The sequence below is a fragment of the Mauremys reevesii genome, linkage group 14 (assembly GCF_016161935.1).
Source record: "Mauremys reevesii isolate NIE-2019 linkage group 14, ASM1616193v1, whole genome shotgun sequence".
NCBI lineage: Eukaryota > Metazoa > Chordata > Testudines > Geoemydidae > Mauremys > Mauremys reevesii.
The window spans coordinates 29,839,842-29,857,920 of record NC_052636.1 but is presented as its reverse complement, the minus strand read 5'-3'; the positions used below and the strand labels follow the sequence as shown (position 1 = coordinate 29,857,920).

General features: G+C 48.0%; 2 non-coding genes across 2 annotated transcripts; one reads left to right on the top strand and one right to left on the bottom strand.

Moving 5' to 3' along the window:
• Positions 1-3,553: 3,553 nt before the first annotated feature.
• Positions 3,554-3,625, top strand: TRNAV-AAC. The gene has a single exon. It is a non-coding gene; the product is annotated as a tRNA-Val (tRNA).
• A 1,376-nt stretch (positions 3,626-5,001) lies between these two features.
• Positions 5,002-5,073, bottom strand: TRNAG-UCC. The gene has a single exon. It is a non-coding gene; the product is annotated as a tRNA-Gly (tRNA).
• Between the last annotated feature and the right edge of the window lie 13,006 nt (positions 5,074-18,079).

The following is an 18,079-nucleotide window of genomic DNA, read 5'->3' as shown; positions in this document are numbered from 1 at the left end:
CAAACTGGTTTAGTCTAAATGGGATTTTCTGACAAACGGTTTCAATGAAATTTCCCCACCATCTCGATTCCTGGGCTCCATCCCTGCCTCTGGGGGTTTGCTGTTTGTTAGAACAGGAGTAAGGACTGGTGGCTTCTCTTTCTGGCTCTGCCACTGCCTTGCTGGCCCTTGGGTAGGTCACTTCCCTTCTCTGTGCCTCAGGCTCCTCCCCATCTGTCCAATGGGAACAGGGACAATTCTCAAGCTCTGGGCAGTCGTGAGCCTGAGTGAGAGAAGGGGCGTTAAAGCCCTCTGTGAAGGATAAAGGGGAGTTTCTTGGTGTTTGCACCAAGGAATTCTAAAGTTTGCTAAAATGTCTAGTCTATGGAAACAAGAAATGGTTGGGGCCAAACTTTTTAATCACTGCTTTTTTTTTAAAGCCCATTCAGGGATGTGAGTCCCTGTCTTTTAGGTACCTGGGGTTCTTTGCCAGCAGGAGAGAAGAGGTTCCTGCCTCCATTTTTGTGGCATTAACAAACCATGTGTTGTGCCCCAGTTCTTGTCTGAGATCCCTGAAAAAGAACATCTTCCCATCCATGAACAAGACAGGACCTATCTTTCAAAGGGGTACAAAGAGACCCCTGGGACTTACAGACTAGCTAGCCTCACTTCCATAGCTAGAGAGATACTGGAATATATTCTTAAACAATCAGTTTTCCAGCAGCACCTACAGGATAATTTGGTTCTTAGGACGAGGGAGCATGGATTTGTCAAGAACAAATCATCCCAAACCCAGCCTCTTTCCTTCTTTGGCAGGGTTCCGGGCCTAGTGGAGGTGGGTAAACAGTAGATGGGATCTATCTCGGGGTTACTAAGGCTTTTGACACAGTCCCGCAGGACATTCTCACAAGCAAATGAGGGAAATGCAGTCTAGATGCAATAAGTGTCATGTGGGTGCAGAGCTGGTTGAAAGCCCAGACTCCAAGGGCCCTTCTCCAGGTTTGGCTGCCCAACGGAGAGGGTGCACCTAGTGGGTCCTGCAGGGATCAGTCTGGGGTCCGGTACTATTCAATAGTTTCATTAATGATTTAGAAAATGGAGTGGAGAGCCTGCTTCTAAAACGTGCAACTGACACCAAGCACTTTGGAGCTCAGGACTGGAATTCAAAACACCCGTAACAAATTGAGACTTGGTCTTCTTGAGCCAAACCTCATGGCTGGGCCCCGCCTCTAGACTGGGCTGAAGTGAAATCCCAGAGACAGACACTCCTCCTCCTGGGCAGTGCGCCCGACCTTGAATGGTCAGGATGCTTAGCTCTGTCAGAGCAGCTTTGGCTGGGGATTCTCCCAGCACTTTCCAATAGTGGGAAGGTACGAAATCCCCATTTGCCTGCTGGGGACAGAGCCCTAGAGGGGGAGCAACTGCCCAGAGTCCCCAGGAAAAGGAAAACAACCAGCAGTGGAACCAATAGGGGTGTCAGGATCTTGGAGGCGCTGTCACCCCACACTAGGGCGGGGTTATGCACCCCTGCGGCTGGCTGAGTTTCTCCGTGCCTTGGCAATAAGACAGCCTAGAACCCCATCCAGGATTATTCTATCTGCTACCCAAGATCCATAAACCTGGAAATCCTGGATGCCCCATCATCTCAGGCATTGGCACCCTGACAGCAGGATTGTCTGGCTATGTAGACGCTCCATCATCATTCCACACAAAGATGGACTACAAGCCGTCAGGAACAGTATCCCCGATAATGTCACAGCTGAACTTTGTGACTTTGTCCTCACCCATAACTATTTCACATTTGGGGACAATGTGTACCTTCAAGTCAGCGGCACTGCTATGGGTACTCACATGGCCCCACAGTATGCCAACATTTTTATGGCTGACTTAGAACAACGCTTCCTCAGCTCTCGTCCCCTAATGCCCCTACTCTACTTGTGCTACACTGATGACATCATCATCTGGTCCCATGGAAAAGAAAACCCTTGAGGAATTCCACCATGATTTCAACAATTTCCATCCCACCTACAACCTCTGCCTGGACCAATCCACACAAGAGATCCACTTCCTGGACACTACTGTGCTAATCGATGGTCACATAAACACCACCCTATACCGGAAACATACTGAACGCTATACTTACCTACATCTCCAGCTTTCACCCAGACCACATCACACAATCCATTGTCTACAGCCAAGCTCTAAGATACAACCGCATTTGCTCCAACCCCTCAGACAGAGACAAACACCTACAAGATCTCTATCAAGCGTTCTTACAACTACAGTACCCACCTGCTGAAGTGAAGAAGCAGATTGACAGAGCCAGAAGAGTACCCAGAAGTCACCTACTACAGGACAGGCCCAACAAAGAAAGTAACAGGACCCCACTAGCCGTCACCTTCAGCCCCCAACTAAAACCTCTCCAGTGCATCATCAAGGATCTACAATCCATCCTGAAGGACAATCCTCACGCTCACAGATCTTGGGAGCCAGGTCAGTCCTTGCTTACTGACAGCCACCCAACCTGAAGCAAATACTTACCAGCAACCACACAACAAAAACACTAACCCAGGAACCTATCCTTGCAACAAAGCCCATTGCCAACTCTATCCCCATATCTGTTCAGGGGACACCATCATAGGACCTAATCACATCAGCCATGCCATCAGGGGCTCATTCACCTGCATATCTACCAATGTGATATGTGCCATCATGTGCCAGCAATGCCCCTCTGCTATGTACATTGGCCAAACCAGAGAGTCTCTACATAAAAGAATAAATGGACACAAATCAGACATCAAGAATTATAACATTCAAACACAGCCAGAGAACACTTCAATCTCCTGGTCACTCGATTACAGACCTAAAAGTCGCAATATTACAACAAAAACCTTCAACAACAGACTCCACGAGAGATGCTGAATTGGAATTAATTTGCAAACTGGACACCATTAAATTAGGCTTGAATAAAGACTGGGAGTGGGTGGTCATTACACAAAGTAAAACTATTTCCCCATGTTTATTTGTCCCCTACTGTTACTCACACCTTCTTGTCAACTGTTGGAAATGGGCCATCCTGATTATCACTACAAGTTTTTCTCCTGCTGATAATAGCTCACCTTAACTGCTCACTCTCATTATAGTGTGGATGGCAACACCCATTTTTCATGTTCTCTGTGTATATATATATCTTGCTGCTGTATTTTCCACTGTATGCATCTGATTAAGTGGATTTTAGCCCATGAAAGCTTATGCTCAAATAAGTTTGTTAGTCTCTAAGGTGCCACAAGTACTCCTCTTATTTTTGCAGATAAATTAATGGAGGTGAAGTCCATTAATGACTATTAGGCAGCCTGGGTAAGGAATGGTATCCCTAGCCTCTGTTTGTCAGAGGGTGGAGATGGATGGCAGGAGAGAGATCACTTGATCATTGCCTGTTAGGTTCAGTCCCTCTGGGGCACCTGGCATTGGCCACTGTTGGCAGATAGGATATGGGGTTGGATGGACCTTTGGTCTGACCCAGTCTGGCCATTCTTCTGTTCTTATGAAGGGAAGGGCAAAGCCTTGTCACAGAGTTTCTGTAGTGTAGTGGTTATCACATTTGCCTAACACGCAAAGGTCCTTGGTTCAAAACCAGGCAGAAACATGGTAGCTTAATTTTTCCCAGCTCCTAGTGGCCTGTCCCTGCTGTTGTAGGAGCAGCAGTGATTTCTATGCTCAATAGGTCTGTTATACTTCCCCCATTCCCATTTTTGTCTCCTCTGCCTCTCTGAATGCCTGTGAAGTGGCTTTCTCCCTCCCCCTCCCGCTCCCTCCTGCCATGCTTGTGGGATGAAGGGGCTGGTTGAACAGCTGGAAGATCAGAAGAGCTGCTAGATAGACAAGGTGTCTGGGACTCTCATTAGGCAGCGATCACACACCCAGAGCATGGACACTGGCTGAGGTGGAGTGTGACCCACCAGATGCAGCCAAGTCATCTCCAGTCGCAGGCCATGAGGAGCAGGTCCTTAAAACGGGAAGGGGCCCTGTGCTCAGGAGTCACTCACAAGCTTGTACCTCCAGTGAACGCCCTTCGCCCCGACCGTCTGGCCAGTGGTTCGCTGCGTTGCAGTTCATTGTGCCTCAGGAAGACTTACCTTCATCGCACCGTCCATCGCGGTGCTGGGAGACACTTACCTGGCAGAATCCTGTGCCTGCCTCTTGTCTTCCTAAGGGTGGCTACTTGCAGCCCAGGAGAAGAAGGATGGTTCTGGTGAAAGGAAGACACGCAACGCACTGGGTGGAAATTGGGGTGGGGGCTCGGCGCGGGGGGTGGGGGGGGGGTGCAGCTCCCAAAGTGACCGGTACACACAGCCCTCTGGCAGCAGCTCCTAGATGAGTGGGGCCAGGGGATCTCCATGTGCTGCTGTCTGCAGGCGCTGCCCCCAGAGCTCCCATTGGCTACAGTTCCTGGCCAATGGGAGCTGCAGAGTTGGAGCTCGGGGCAGGGGCAGCACGTGGAGACACTCCCCACCCCAGGGGATGCTGGGACATGCCAGCCACTTCTGGGAGCGGCACGGAGGGCGGATGTAGAGTGGGCAGGAGCCACCTTAGTGCTGCTGGCACATCTCTGCACACCCGTTGTGGGGGGAGGGGAGCAGAGGGCCTCCATGTGCTGCCTGGGGTAGGGGCAGTGCACAGAGCTGCCTCCCCTCCCGGGTCTATTCCAGGAGTGGGTGGGTGGGGTCTTTTGGCCTGCCAGGTGCAGCAGGTCAGACTAGATGATCACACTGGTCCCTTCTGACCTTAAAGGCTCTGAGTCTAAAAGGGAGAGGGAAGTAAAGGAATTTAAAAAAAAAATAAACCAAGCATTGTAATAGCAGGATGACTCCAACTGCTCATTATATAGTCCCACCTTTCTTCCTCCACTGGGTGTTTAATGACCTGTTGGGATTTGGGACACTGATTCTCTCATTCCATTGATAAACTGATACAACATGACTGAAATTAAACCAATTCCCAGTGGAGGAATCATCATATCATTGCATTAGCTGGGAATTGAACCCAGGTCAATTGCTTGGAAGGCAGCTATGCTCACCACTATACCACCAACGCATCTGGTGAAAGTCTCTGATTTTTCACACTTGGTGATTGGTCACCTTACTTCTCAGCATGAGGCGAATGTCTCTGTGGTCTCTGCCATTCATCGTGGGGAGTTTCCCCACTGATAACAGTTCTTGCTGGGTTGGGGATGGGAGACAGAAGAGGCGTTTATTCTGTTTCATTCCTCTCCATTTTCTGGTCCTCCCCTTCCCTTCCAGGGTCCTCCCTTCCATTTCAGACTGTGCAGTGACACCCTCCCTGCACCCAGGACTCTCGAAGCTCTGTTCCTTCCTGGGGATCCTCTCTCCCTTCATGGAGATCAAGAGCATGAAGCCTCTCTGCCTTGCCTCCTGGGTCTGAATTAATGTCCCATTTCCCACTATGTGCTCGAAAGAAAAAAATGTTTCTAACCCAGGTGAGTGGAGTTAATTCAGCTGGAATCCTTCACCACATTCCTTAGGAGATACAGACTCTCTGTGACACAGACTGACTGGGGTTCATCTCTGTATGTCCCCAATGGGGAAGGAAAGACACTGAGGGCGAAGGAAGAAGATGGACAGAAGGAGTCAAATGGGGCTAGACCAGAATAGGACATTTTCTGCCTGTTAAAATGTACTAGTCTCTAATTGCTTAAAACAAAACAAAACCCCACCAGCTTCTGTTTGAACCATCAGCTTTTCACAGAGCAGCCAAAGTGGTGAAGCACAGACACACATAACCACTGACAGCCCAAGTTTGTCTAAGAAGCACCTATAGTGGCTCATGCAGGGGGAAATACAGCTGTGGGTGTGAGTTCAGGCCTCACCCAGAGTGTTGGTTTTCATTAGCCACGGAGCTTCCCCCACTTGCTTTGCCCAATTCACATGGAAAGTGCCATAGGAGGGTGATGAGAGTAAATTCTAAACTCTGAAATGCGGAGGTTGGCCCAGAGATTGGGATAAGGGGTTTGAAGAGAAAAAGCTCTAAGAGTATAAAACCAGACAGTCTACAGGGGCAGGTTCGGTACAACGCCTCAACAGGGAGCCATTTGGAGGGGTTCACTCCCTCTGTTCAATGTCCTGAGAGGTATTTGAAGATGAAGATAACGCCATGGCTAACAGGTGACTGGCATGTCCTGGGTTAAAGAAAGGGACCTGGGTTAATAGTCTGAAGATTTGCATTACCGTCACTGTCTGACCCCCCTTCAGTGCGGAGCAGGTGTGTGCGTTGCTGGGTGGAACGCACAGACTCCTGGAGAGCAGGGGCAGCTGTTTCCATGGCAGAGAGCCTGGCACTTAGGAGACTTTCTACACTTGCTGTTTTGAAGCAATTCAGTAAAATAACAGTGGAGCTACAATGTCTGGTCCAAAATTTCAGCTGCCCCTGGTGCAAAAACGCTATTTTAGGATCTACATTGGAGGCTCCTGGCACTAGGACACCTGGCCAGAGAGCTCAGTGGGGGCGTAACAGCTGCTGACTCTGAGGGTCCCGGGCTAAATCCACTTGCAGGGGGAAGTGTTTTGATTTATTTGATGGATAATGAGCACCAGCTACCAGGGGAGAAGCCCTGAGAGTCGCTGCCACTCCAGCTGCTGCTAGGGCAGGGGGGAGCCCCAGGGGGCCAGCTGCTGCTCTGGCCACCCCAGAAGTGCTGCCAGAGGCCACCAAGCTGTGGCTGCTCCTGCTGCCCTCGGGACCACTGGTCAAGTGGTCCCCAGGGCCAGCCGCATTGGCCGCTGCTTGGGCGGTCCCTGGAGCCAGTTGATTGAGTGGCCCTGGAGTCAGCCACTGTGCCCACTGCAGAAGTCACGGAGGTTGCAGGAAATCACAGAATCCGTCACTTCCACCACCTCCGTGATAGACACGGAGACAAACCCTTCCCTGCTGTGACTGCAGTTCCTGGAAGGAAAGAGAAGAACAGAAAGTGACGAGAGAAGGAAAGAGAGAGACTCCCTGTCACCTCTCTCCCTGCTGCCTCCCCCCTTGTATTCTGTAACCCCATCTCACTGGGTTCCAGTGCTGGTGCCATCGGGAGCAACCCCACTAGAGTTCTGAAGTTGGGAGAGGGAAGGGGGCTCTTCACTTCCTCAGCATTTCACACAAATTTGTCTTTGGGCTAAAATTTTCTCTCTGTCAGGCTGTACCCCCACCTGTTTGCGGGGGAAGGGAGATGCAGTGCGAGCAGGCAGAGAGTCGCCCATAAAGGGTCATATTGATCTGACTGGTTCTGACGGGAGTCACGTCCTCTGACACAGGCTCATGTAGAACAGCAGGAGCTCTGGCTTGTCTAAATGCTGTAGAGTGCAGGTTCTGGGAAGGAGCAGGGGAGGGGCAAAGAGGAGAAGGCTGGGAGCATTGGAGCGAGGTGGGGGAAGAAGGAGAGAACAGAGAGACAGTAAATGATTGAAGCAGAACAGGTGTCCCAACTCCATCTTGCTCATCATAGGTGTTCAGAGAGACCTAGTTGTGGGTTTTCCAGTGTCAGAAGTATGAACTTTGATTCCTAACAGTGACATTGAAATATCAAGGGATCTCCAGCACACAATTTCCCCTCTCCTTTTTGAAGTATTAATTTTTATTTTTGGCGTGTTTGGCTGCCGTGATCGTCTCTTTCCGCCTGTGCAATTTGGGGTTTATGTTTATTTGCCTCCTTTTGTTCATGTCATTATAATTATAACAGCAAGGATGCAGGAGCAAAAACTGACTCAAACTTCATTTCCCCATCATGCCGAGACATCCACCACACAAACAGCTCACTGCAGCTAGAATCCTGCTGCATAAGGCCAGGGGAGGGGAGATGCAGGTTTCCAAGTGTTCCTGTGCTTTCTCTCAGATGATGCATTCCAGCCCCTTGTGTGCACTCCATCCTGTATGACCCAAGGACTTCAACACATTTATTGTTTCATCTCTATAGATGATGTGATTGTAACACAATGTGATTGGAAATTAAAACGCACTTGCAGATGAGGAAACAACAGAAGAGAAAAGCCATTATTGCATTGACTGGGAATCAAACCCAGATGAATTACTTAGAAGACACCTCCACACACCACTCAAACCAACAATGCATCTGGCAGGAGTAGCTTTCTCTGCAGGAACTGGTGCGCTGGCAAAGGGGTGACACATGACTATGGAGTTAATGAACAGGGTGGATGGGCTGGAAGCTGCCTGACAGCTGGGGCAGAGTTACCATCCCAGAGTGACTGCTGAAAGGGGGCAATGGTGAAAACAGATCTCACTGGGAGCTGGCCCCACACCTGCCCCACCCCAGGAGAGGAACTGAAGCCAACTTCAAATCACAGAAAAATATTCCTAGGAAGGAAGGGACAGCTTGTTTTAAGACCAGGTTGTGTTTGTTCCTGCCACATATGGAGGGGCTGGGTAGTGATTCCAGCCCCAGACTCTGGGGCATAAGGAACAAATTCAGGCTGCCAGTGACCTGCAGGAGGAGATGATCTTTTTGACAGTGACAGACCTTCTCATCCTAAAAGGCCTTTATCTGCCTTCCATTGACTGTTTGGCACAGAAATGCAGCCCCCACTCCTGGTTCTCTCCTGGGGAAATAATGTTTTACCTGTGCAAAACACAAAGCTTTAACAGAAAGGAAGAAAAATGGCCACATGATGGGACTAGGACATAAGGAATGAAACACAGATCTTTCCCCATGGCCATTGACACCCAACCTGTTTGTGGTGAGTGTTGTATCCATGTTGGTCCCAGGGTCCTCTGGGGCGCGGGCATTGGCCACTCGGGAGAGTGGGCTAGATGAACTGGTCCGACTCAGTGTGGCTGTTCTTATGTTCTAACTATAGTTATGGAAGGGGCGAGCACCAGGCTACACAGAACTGAAAAGTGTGTGGGTTAGCTCCACAGCTTGTCTCTTTCACCAACAGAGTTGGTCTCTACAAGCTACCCTCACCACCTTGTCTCTCTTGGACTCTGAAAGTGCTTTCTCTCCTCCTTTGGAGAGAAGTTTAAGTTTCTCTTTGGGCCTTCTCAGGCTAAACAGTGTGACTGGGACACTAGAATTGAAGATTTAATATTATAAATAAATGAGTCTAAACCACCAAAGGTTCTGGTTTTCACATTGGTTTCTAACTCAGTTCCCAATTCTCTTCTGAAAGGGCCTCCAGGACCTACCCAGCCCAGCAAAGTGACGGGGAGAAAGCCCACACTGCTGCTCTTTCAGGTACTTGGAAGGCTATATCAAATCCCACCTCACTCCCGTCAGTCTCAGTCTGTGGCAGTGCATAGGATTCTTCAGTCCTAAGAGCAGAGACTCTGCACTTCTCCTTGTTAAGAAACTCCTCAGATTTCTTTTGGCCCAATCCTCAATTTATCTGGAGTCATTCCTGGACCCCAAACCCTATCCTCCAGCATACAGATTCTTTACATGCTTTCCTGACAAAGCACACATGTTCATGATTTCATAAGACAGGGATTTTGTGCTATGCTCCCGGGCTTTCCTGTGAATTTGACAGGTGGATCAACATAGAGGCTTTATTGTGACCCTTCTCCAGGGTGCTGGACTGTGAAGTCTCCTTATTTGCCTGCCACAAGGAAGAGGACTTTGCATTTGGCAGCTGGATCTTAGTGACCGACTCACCCAGCTTGCTGGAACTCAGAGACCTCCTCTGAGCTGTAGCCACATAACCATGAGTTCCTTCAATGTGTCCCCCTCTGGTCAACCGGATCACCAGATGTAGTGAAATCCCAGATCCTCTCTTCCCCAAGTATCCCAGGTTACTAATAGTTTTACTGTGGGCCATTGCTACTGTATCTCACACAGCACCTAGTACAGTTATCGAACAAACAAAATGCTATTTAACAGCGGATAGAGATTTAAACAAACAAGCGTACGTGGTGTTAACTGTTACCAACTAAACAAGGCAGAAAATGATAGAATAGAAGGCCAGCACAAAAAACAGAGGAGAAGACAATAAGATACTAAGGACAATAGTTGGAACTCTCCATTTCTCTCAGTCTTTGGATTGATGAGTATAGGCTGTAGCAACAGTTGAGGAACCAGGAGTAAATTAAATCTAAGGTTTGAGCTACTAGTGAGGCATTTCCACACTCACTGCATTCATAGGGCCTCTCTCCTCGTGGATTGTTTGATGCCTAATAAGATGCGAACTGCGATTGAAGGTTTTCCACACTCCAGTGCATTCATAGGGCCTATCCCTGTAGATTCTCTGATGTCTAGAAAGGACTGATCTTTGAGTGAAGCTTTTCCCACACTCACGGCGGCATTCAAAGGGCCTCTCCCGTGTGGATTCTCTGATGTTGAGAAGGTTTGAGCTGCTGCTAGTAGAGAAGCATTTCCCACACTCACACGGCATTCAAGTCCTCTCCTGTGTGGTTGTTTTCTCTGATGTTGAAAGAGTCTGATCTGCTAGTGAAGCGTTCCACACTCACGGCATTCCTCAGGGCCTCTCTCCTCTGTGGATTGTTGATGACTAATAGAGTCTGAGCTGCGATTGAAAGGTTTTCCCTTTTCAGTGCATTCATAGAGACCTGTCCCTGTGTGGATTCTCTGATGTACAGAAGAATTTGAGCTGTGAGAGAAGGTTTTTCCACTCCTGCATGTATTTTTCTCTTTCATACAGAGATGTCCTGCTGTGTTGTAGTTTCCATGAGTTCTAGGTTCCCCAACGGGAAATAAATTTATCCACTTTCTTCCCTGGCTGGTTTCCTTGATCTGTTTCTAGTCTGTGCTGAATCTCCCAGGATTTTCCCTGTAAGCTCCTGGATGCATTCCTTTTGATCTTTGAGATGTGCTCTCTTTTTACCCACTGGCTCAACATTTTCAGGCTGAGAACTCTGCTCCTCTTTCTCACATGCCATTGCATCTGCTGTGATAAGACAGAAACCTCAAACAGGGATGGAAAGGGAAGACCAAGCAAAAACAAGTGCTGAGACAGGTCAAATAAAATCAGGAGCTGAACTACTGACTCTTCCCCAAGTAGGAGAGGGAGGGGATGAATTCAACCTTCACATCCCATCCAAATACACTGGGGAAGGGAGGAATCTACTGCCTGATCTGCTAGGAGGCTATAGGAAGCCATGAGCTATATTTACCTGAGGATGCTGGCCCCTGCAAGGACAATAATGAGCAGGGACCTCCCCAAGGCTTTGTAGGGCATCCAGAGTGTTTCCTTCAGGCATACAGATTCTGAGGTGGTTTAATGTTTCTCACTATGCAGGAAGATCTCAGGATCTCTCTTTCCTCTAGTCCTGGAGTCTGGGACCCATGGCTCTTCCCCTGTTCCAGCTGGGAGATCACATCAAGTTGGAAAACTAGAAACCCCTGCTCAGATGAAAACAAAGGAGTTCAGTTGATTTCATAAGACTTGGTCATAAAAACAAACATTCTATTAATTTAACTTCAGTGCGGCCTGTGCATGGGAGCCGCACAGTGTAGTTCTCACTGAAAATGCCAAAGTTAGGGCAGGCTGAAAAGGGAGGCAGATGTCCCAAAACTGATGGTTAACACTGAAGTTAAACTCACCGACCAGTCATAACTGTGCTTCTGATCCCCCCACCGCGGGTTATCGAGAAGCTGAAAAATCACCACGGCCCCTTTATTGCATCCCTGTTCTCTGACTCCCAATCAGCCCAACTAGGTCAATTACAGTGAAGTTATTTAAAAACTCTGCTCCTCACATAAACAGTGTTCTCAGGCCCAAGAGTCACCCATCACCCAGGTCGATATAGGTTTGAATGATACCCAAAATTCCATCCTTCCAGCCAATCCTTTAGCATCTAAACTAAAGGTTTAAACAAAGTAAGACAGAAAGTTAAATGGGAAATGATCAGATACATTAAAATGGATATATCAGGTTTCCAACGAGTATTGGTGAGTTGCTGGCTTGAAGTGTCAGACATCCATAAGCAGTTGAGTCATTCAGTCCTTGTTCCAGGGTTTCAGTTTGTGAGAAGTTGCTCCCAGATGAGAGAGTTGAAACAAATGGAGATGATGCAGATGCCCTTATATTCCTTTTGCCATGCTGGCTGTACTTCTGTGTCCCAAACACAAACTTCACAACGTGGCATACCAGGAAAAAGCCAGATTATCATTCACAGAGCATACCCCAGCATGTCTTGTGGCTCAATGAGTGTATCTCGGTCCTTTCATGGGCTCATTGTACAGATGATGACCTGAATGGGCCATCAAACGGAAACTTCAAACAGTGTTGATGCCAATATGTCTGGGGTGTCATAGAAACACTGCACAAGTCTGGAAATACAGATATACCCTACATATCTATAAACTCCACAATACAAAGTGATACAAACGTAAAACAAGAATTACCATACTTGGCAAATCATAACATTTTCCTGACCTTGGCATAGCATATGCACGATTCATTACCGTTATAGTTCCTATTGCCATTTTGGTAATGGCCTGAAGTGTCTCACAATTCCATACAGTGTCACACTTGGTAAACCAGTGAATTCCCAGGACCCGATTCCCCAGGGCCTTGAAGATGCGAACACTGTGCTTATGAGAGTTAAATACCCACATATCTGCTGAACACACACACACAGACACTGTCAATCTATACCCCTGTGTTCACTCTTCTAGAAATTATGATCAATTTTATCACTTAGTGTAGCTTAGCAAGTATCATTTCAAACATAACCTACTGAATATTATCCTCCTGTTAAAATGTGCTTAGTAACACTGTATGTAAAGTTATGAGATTTTACAGTGAAAATATTACTGAAAAAGTCAAAAAAATTCTAGGAACACTACAGAGCAGTTCCTCAGGGGCAGCAAAACAAAGCAGCTGATCAAACAGCCATTCTCCTGGGGAAGGTGCTTTGAGAACATTTACATTCAATTGTCAGAGCAGTGAGGAGTTGTGTCATCTGTAATCCTGGGTGAGATTCAGTGTTCTGCTGCTGCTGGGGCTCCCTGTCTGGATATCCCCAGCTAACATTCAAGGCACTTGCAGTGTCTGTGTGATAAGTCACCTGGACATGACTCTGACTCAGCCACCTGCTTGTTACATACCAAGCCCATTCTGGTTTAGGTAGAGAGGCTCAGTTGAGAGGCCAGGAGGTGAGCTTCTATTCATTATGCTGGACCTAACCCCTGTTTCTTGAGTAAGAGGAGATATTTGGCACTGTGTGATACTGCTCATGCTCTGTTCCCAAAGTGTTCTGCAGCAGGGAGGGTCTCTGGTAGTGTGTGTGTGTCACTGGCATATTGGGGTGATGCTGAAACAGGACAGAGTAGAGCTGGCATTGTGGGGTGGCATGAACCTTCCTCTTCTTTTCCCCTTCCAGAATAGAGGAGAGTAACCCTTACCCAGCAGGTCACATTCTCATAGTTCTCTGCGCGGCGCACTAGAGGGCTCTCTGAGCAGGGGTCAGCAGGCCTCTTCCTGGTAGAGTACACAGCCACCTCCTTGAGTCCTGGCTCCTGAAGAGCAAGAGTCCAACACTCCAGTACCTGCTGCCCCCTCCAGCTTACTATTCACGGAACAGCATCAGGTAAATGGAGCTCCGGGAGGCACATGTTAACAGAGTCCCATCACCTAGCTTGAGCAGCCAGGAGGCATCAGAGGATGAAGAGAACCTTTGTGTCTCCCAGCTGACAGACGGAGGCAGGATCTTTACATTTATCACATAGCTCTAGCCGGAAAGCTTGATATAGGAGATGGGGCTGTCTCTGGACCCTGCTGGTGTAGCTCCCTGGTGAATCTAACCAGCTCTCCAAATTAAATATATGGAAGAAGGGGAAGTCAATATTAAAGATAAGTTAGAAGGTCAGATTTGTAGAAACTGGTAAAGCTATCAGAAATCAATGACCAATGAATGACAATAGAAGGAAGATTTTAAAGAAGTATAATATATTGCAAACTTAATCCTAACAATGGTACTTTACTAATAGAAATGGCAGAATTGCTCAAAAATAATGCCAGAAGAGGTAAAAGTCCTCAATAAATATTTCTCTCCTGGATTTGGAGAAAAACAGATGATGTATAAGTATCATAAGATGTTGATGGCGACACTCTTTCCATTCCAACAGAAGTCATGAGGACATTAAACAGTAGCTATTAAGTCAGACATGTTTTAAATCAACAGGTCCAGATAACTTGTATCCAAGAGCTTTCTAAAAAGACCTGAAGTCTGACATCTATACTCGTAAGAAGATAATGGGCAGCCAATACTGGATTTCATTCATTAATAAAGAATCAAAGAAGGAGTAATATGATTGAGTGCCCACTAACAAAGAGTTTAGAGAAAATAGAGCCTATCAAACCTAACGGGATATCCTTGCCGGAGGAGAGATCAAAAGTTTGGTTGCAGCTAATGAAATATTGATATAATTTACCTAAACTTCTGTAAGGGATATGACTTGATCAGCACAATATTTTTACTAAAAAGCTGGAGCTGATACAAAATAAACACAACGCTACATTAAATAGTTAAAAACTGTGATAGTAAATGGGGAACCAGGGTCAGTGGATTTCTTTCTAGCAGGTTCCATGAGGCTGGTTCTTGGCCCTGTGCTATTTAACATTCTTATCCATGAGCTAGAAGAGAGTATAAAATCATCACTGATAAAGTTTGCAGTTGCCACAACGATTGGGGTTGTGAGTAGAATGAAGTGTGAGTAGATTCAGGCTCCATCACTGGGAGTCTGGGAAGTTTTCCCAGCCCTGGCTGGAGGGTTATTTCCTGTTCCACAAGAGGGCAAGTTCCATTCCCAACTCCTGTGCCTTGAAATTAGGCCCTATCTGACACTACACCCCCATATTCATCATAGTGGTATGGTTATAATATGATTAGGACATAATTATGATGTATTTTGTACAAGATGCATCATGTGTGGTGTCACTGGAAGAAGTTATAATTTGCTGAATATGATTATCTATTTGTGTGCACATATCCGTTAGTATCTGAAGTTATGGATACTGACTCTGTATCTGTATTTCAAATGTGCTTACTCTGGGTAACACCCACAGCAGGCCTTTCAGGTACAACAATGAAGAAGCCAGACAGTGCTGATGGCTCATCAACAAAGACAATGGACTGTGGAAGAGCTTAGCCTTCCTGTGAATGTTTCAGCCAACCTATTAGTCATGGATACTATGACGCAGAAGAGACCTGTGACCAGACCACATGACACTAAACTCCATTTTAGTACCTGTATTTTTCCACAAACTGGACTGGGAACTGAGTTTGGAACAAAGGGTTCCGCCATATGGAAAACAAATAAGGTGGGTTGTGACGTCATCCTTGGTCTCATTCCCCACACAAGAGAACTCCTGGAAAGACCTAAGAAACAAAAACTGAAGTGGGGGAGTGCTGGTCCCAGGAGTAAAGGGTTTTCTAGCTTGTGTATGGAAACTTGGTGGACTGCTTGTATCAATTAGTCAGGGTGAGAAACTGCTAATTCAAATTCTATCCAGATAGTATGTTAGGCGTGGTTTGAGTTTCGATATTTGCTAAATAATCTGCTTTGATCTGTTTGTTATCACTTATAATCAATTAATCTGTCTTTCTGCAGCCTAATAAACTTGTTTATGCTTTATCTTAACCAACGTATTTTGAGTGAAGTGTCTGGGGAAAATCTCAGCTTAGTTAGCACAAGCTCGCTGTGCACATCTTTCCCATATCAGAGGAAGGTGAACTATATTAATGAGCTAGATTATAGAGATCCCTGTGCACTATAGAGGTATAATTCTGAATTTATACTACAGCAAGTGTATGCAAGGTTGGGGAGCTGGGAAATTGGCTGTTTTCTCTCTCTCCTTCCAGTGGCTCAGGTAAAGCGCTCAGGTAGCTTAGTTGGGTGTATGGCACCACCTGCTGTCGTGTTGGGTGATAACAGGGCCTGGAGGCTGGCTGAATCTCCAGCAGAAAAGAAAGCAGTGTGAGAAGGTCAGCCCAGCTTGAGGGTTAGAGGCTGTGGTTCCCAGACTGCCTGGGGTGACAACCCATCACACCTAAACTACACTAGTGTCCAGCAGGTTTGTCACATTCTGTCCTCTCCCTTTCTCCACCCGAGATATTTCCTGCCTCCCACCACCTCTAGCAATTCCACCCTCTTATGCATGTACTGCTCCTCTCCTCCACCCAGAACCCACCCAGCTCCTGAGAATCCCTTACCTGAGCCAGCTCCATTGCAGCCATTTCTTTCCCCCAGGGAGGACAGGATGATCTGGAGCAAACCATGGATGTTATTCTGTAGCCTGATGGGGTGAAAAGGGCAAGGTGTAAATTCAGATGGGGCTTTTGTCCATTCCACAAGCCGATTCCCCAGGTTTTCCCCTGCTAATGGACATTCTAGGTTCTGCCACTGTGAAGCACAGAGTGACCGTATCCAGTACAGGTCCTAGCGCCCTCCCACCAGGTGCCAACCCTCCTGACAAATGGTGAAACCCTCCCAGTAACAGTCTCTCTGGCCTTGTCTACACTACAGGACTATTGAGATCTACTTAAGTCGAATTTGTGGATTCGACCTTAATAAATCCAATTTATTATCCATACTAAATACACAAATTCGAACTTCTGATCCACATTCACAGGGCCAGCTTCGACTTTGGAAGCGGTGCACTGTGGAAGCTATCCACAGTTCCGCACTCCCCACACTGCTGCCATTGGAATTCTGGGATTTCCCCAATGCATGCTGGGGAAAAAATGTGTCGAGGTGGTTTTGGGTTAGTGTCGTCATTGAACCGTCAATCACGCCCTCCTCTCTTCCTTGAAAAGCGCCAATGAAATCTGTTTGCGCCCTTGTCTGGTCGGTTACAGCGCGGGCGCCACAGCACTGCGAGCATGGAGCCGCTGCGATCATCGCTGCACTTATGGCGTTGTCAACTCCTCGCATCTTATCGTCCACCTCTTCCACAGTCAGCTGCTGAGAGCGGGCGAGGAGGCTCCGGCTTGGCGCGGTGAGGAGAGTGGCACAGACCTCTCAGAAACCAGGAGTGCGCCGGGCAGTGGAGATCATGGTGGCAATGGAGTCACGTTCATGGTGTGGAACAGCGATTCTGGGCCCAGGAAACAAGCACGGACTGGTGGGACCGCATAGTGCTGCAGGTCTGGGATGACACAGAGTGGCTGCGAGAGCTTCAGATGCGTGGGCACTTTCCTTGAACTGTGTGACTTGCTGTCCCCTGCCCTGAAGCGCCAGGACACAAGGATGCGAGCAGCCCTGAGTGTGCAGAAGCGGTGGCCATAGCCCTCTGGAAACTTGCCACGCCAGACAGCTACCGGTCAGTAGCGAACCACTTTGGCGTGGGCAAATCTACCGTGGGGATTGCTGTCATTCAAGTAGCCCCCGCAATCGTTCAGCAACTGCTCTCAAAGGTAGTGACTCTCGGAAATGTCAGGTCATCATAGATGGCTTCGCGCGATGGGATTCCCAAACTGCGGTGGGGCTATAGATGGGACTCACATCTATCCTGGCACCAGCCCACCAGGCCAGCGAGTACATTAACCGAAAGGGCTACTTTTCCAATGGTGCTGCAAGCTGTGGTGGACCATAGGGATGTTTTACCAACATCAACGTCGGGTGGGCGGGCAAGGTTCATGGCGCGTGTGTTCAGGAACTCTGGTCTGTTTAGGCGCCTCCAGGCAGGTACTCTTCGGACCACAAAATAACGGTTGGGGATGTGCAGATGCCTACAGTGATCCTCGGGGACCCGGCCTGCCTGCTAATGCCTGGCTCATGAAGCCCTATACAGGCGCCTTGGACAGTGAAGGAACTCTTCAACTACCGGCTGAGCAAGTGCAGAATGGTGGTGGGTGTGCTTTGGACATCTCAGGGAGATGGCGGGCTTACTGACTCGCTCGGACATCAGCGAAAGAATATCCCCGTGGTTATTGCTGCTTGCTGTGTGCTACAATCTCTGTGAGAGCAGGGCGAGACCTTTTGGGCGCTTGGGAGGTTGAGGCAAATCGCCTGGCTGCTGTTCACGATCAGCCAGACACCCGTGCCGAGAGAATATCCCAGCGGAAGCGATGTGCATCAGGAGGCTTTGGCGAGTTTCCTCGCAGAGCAGGGTAACCTGTGACT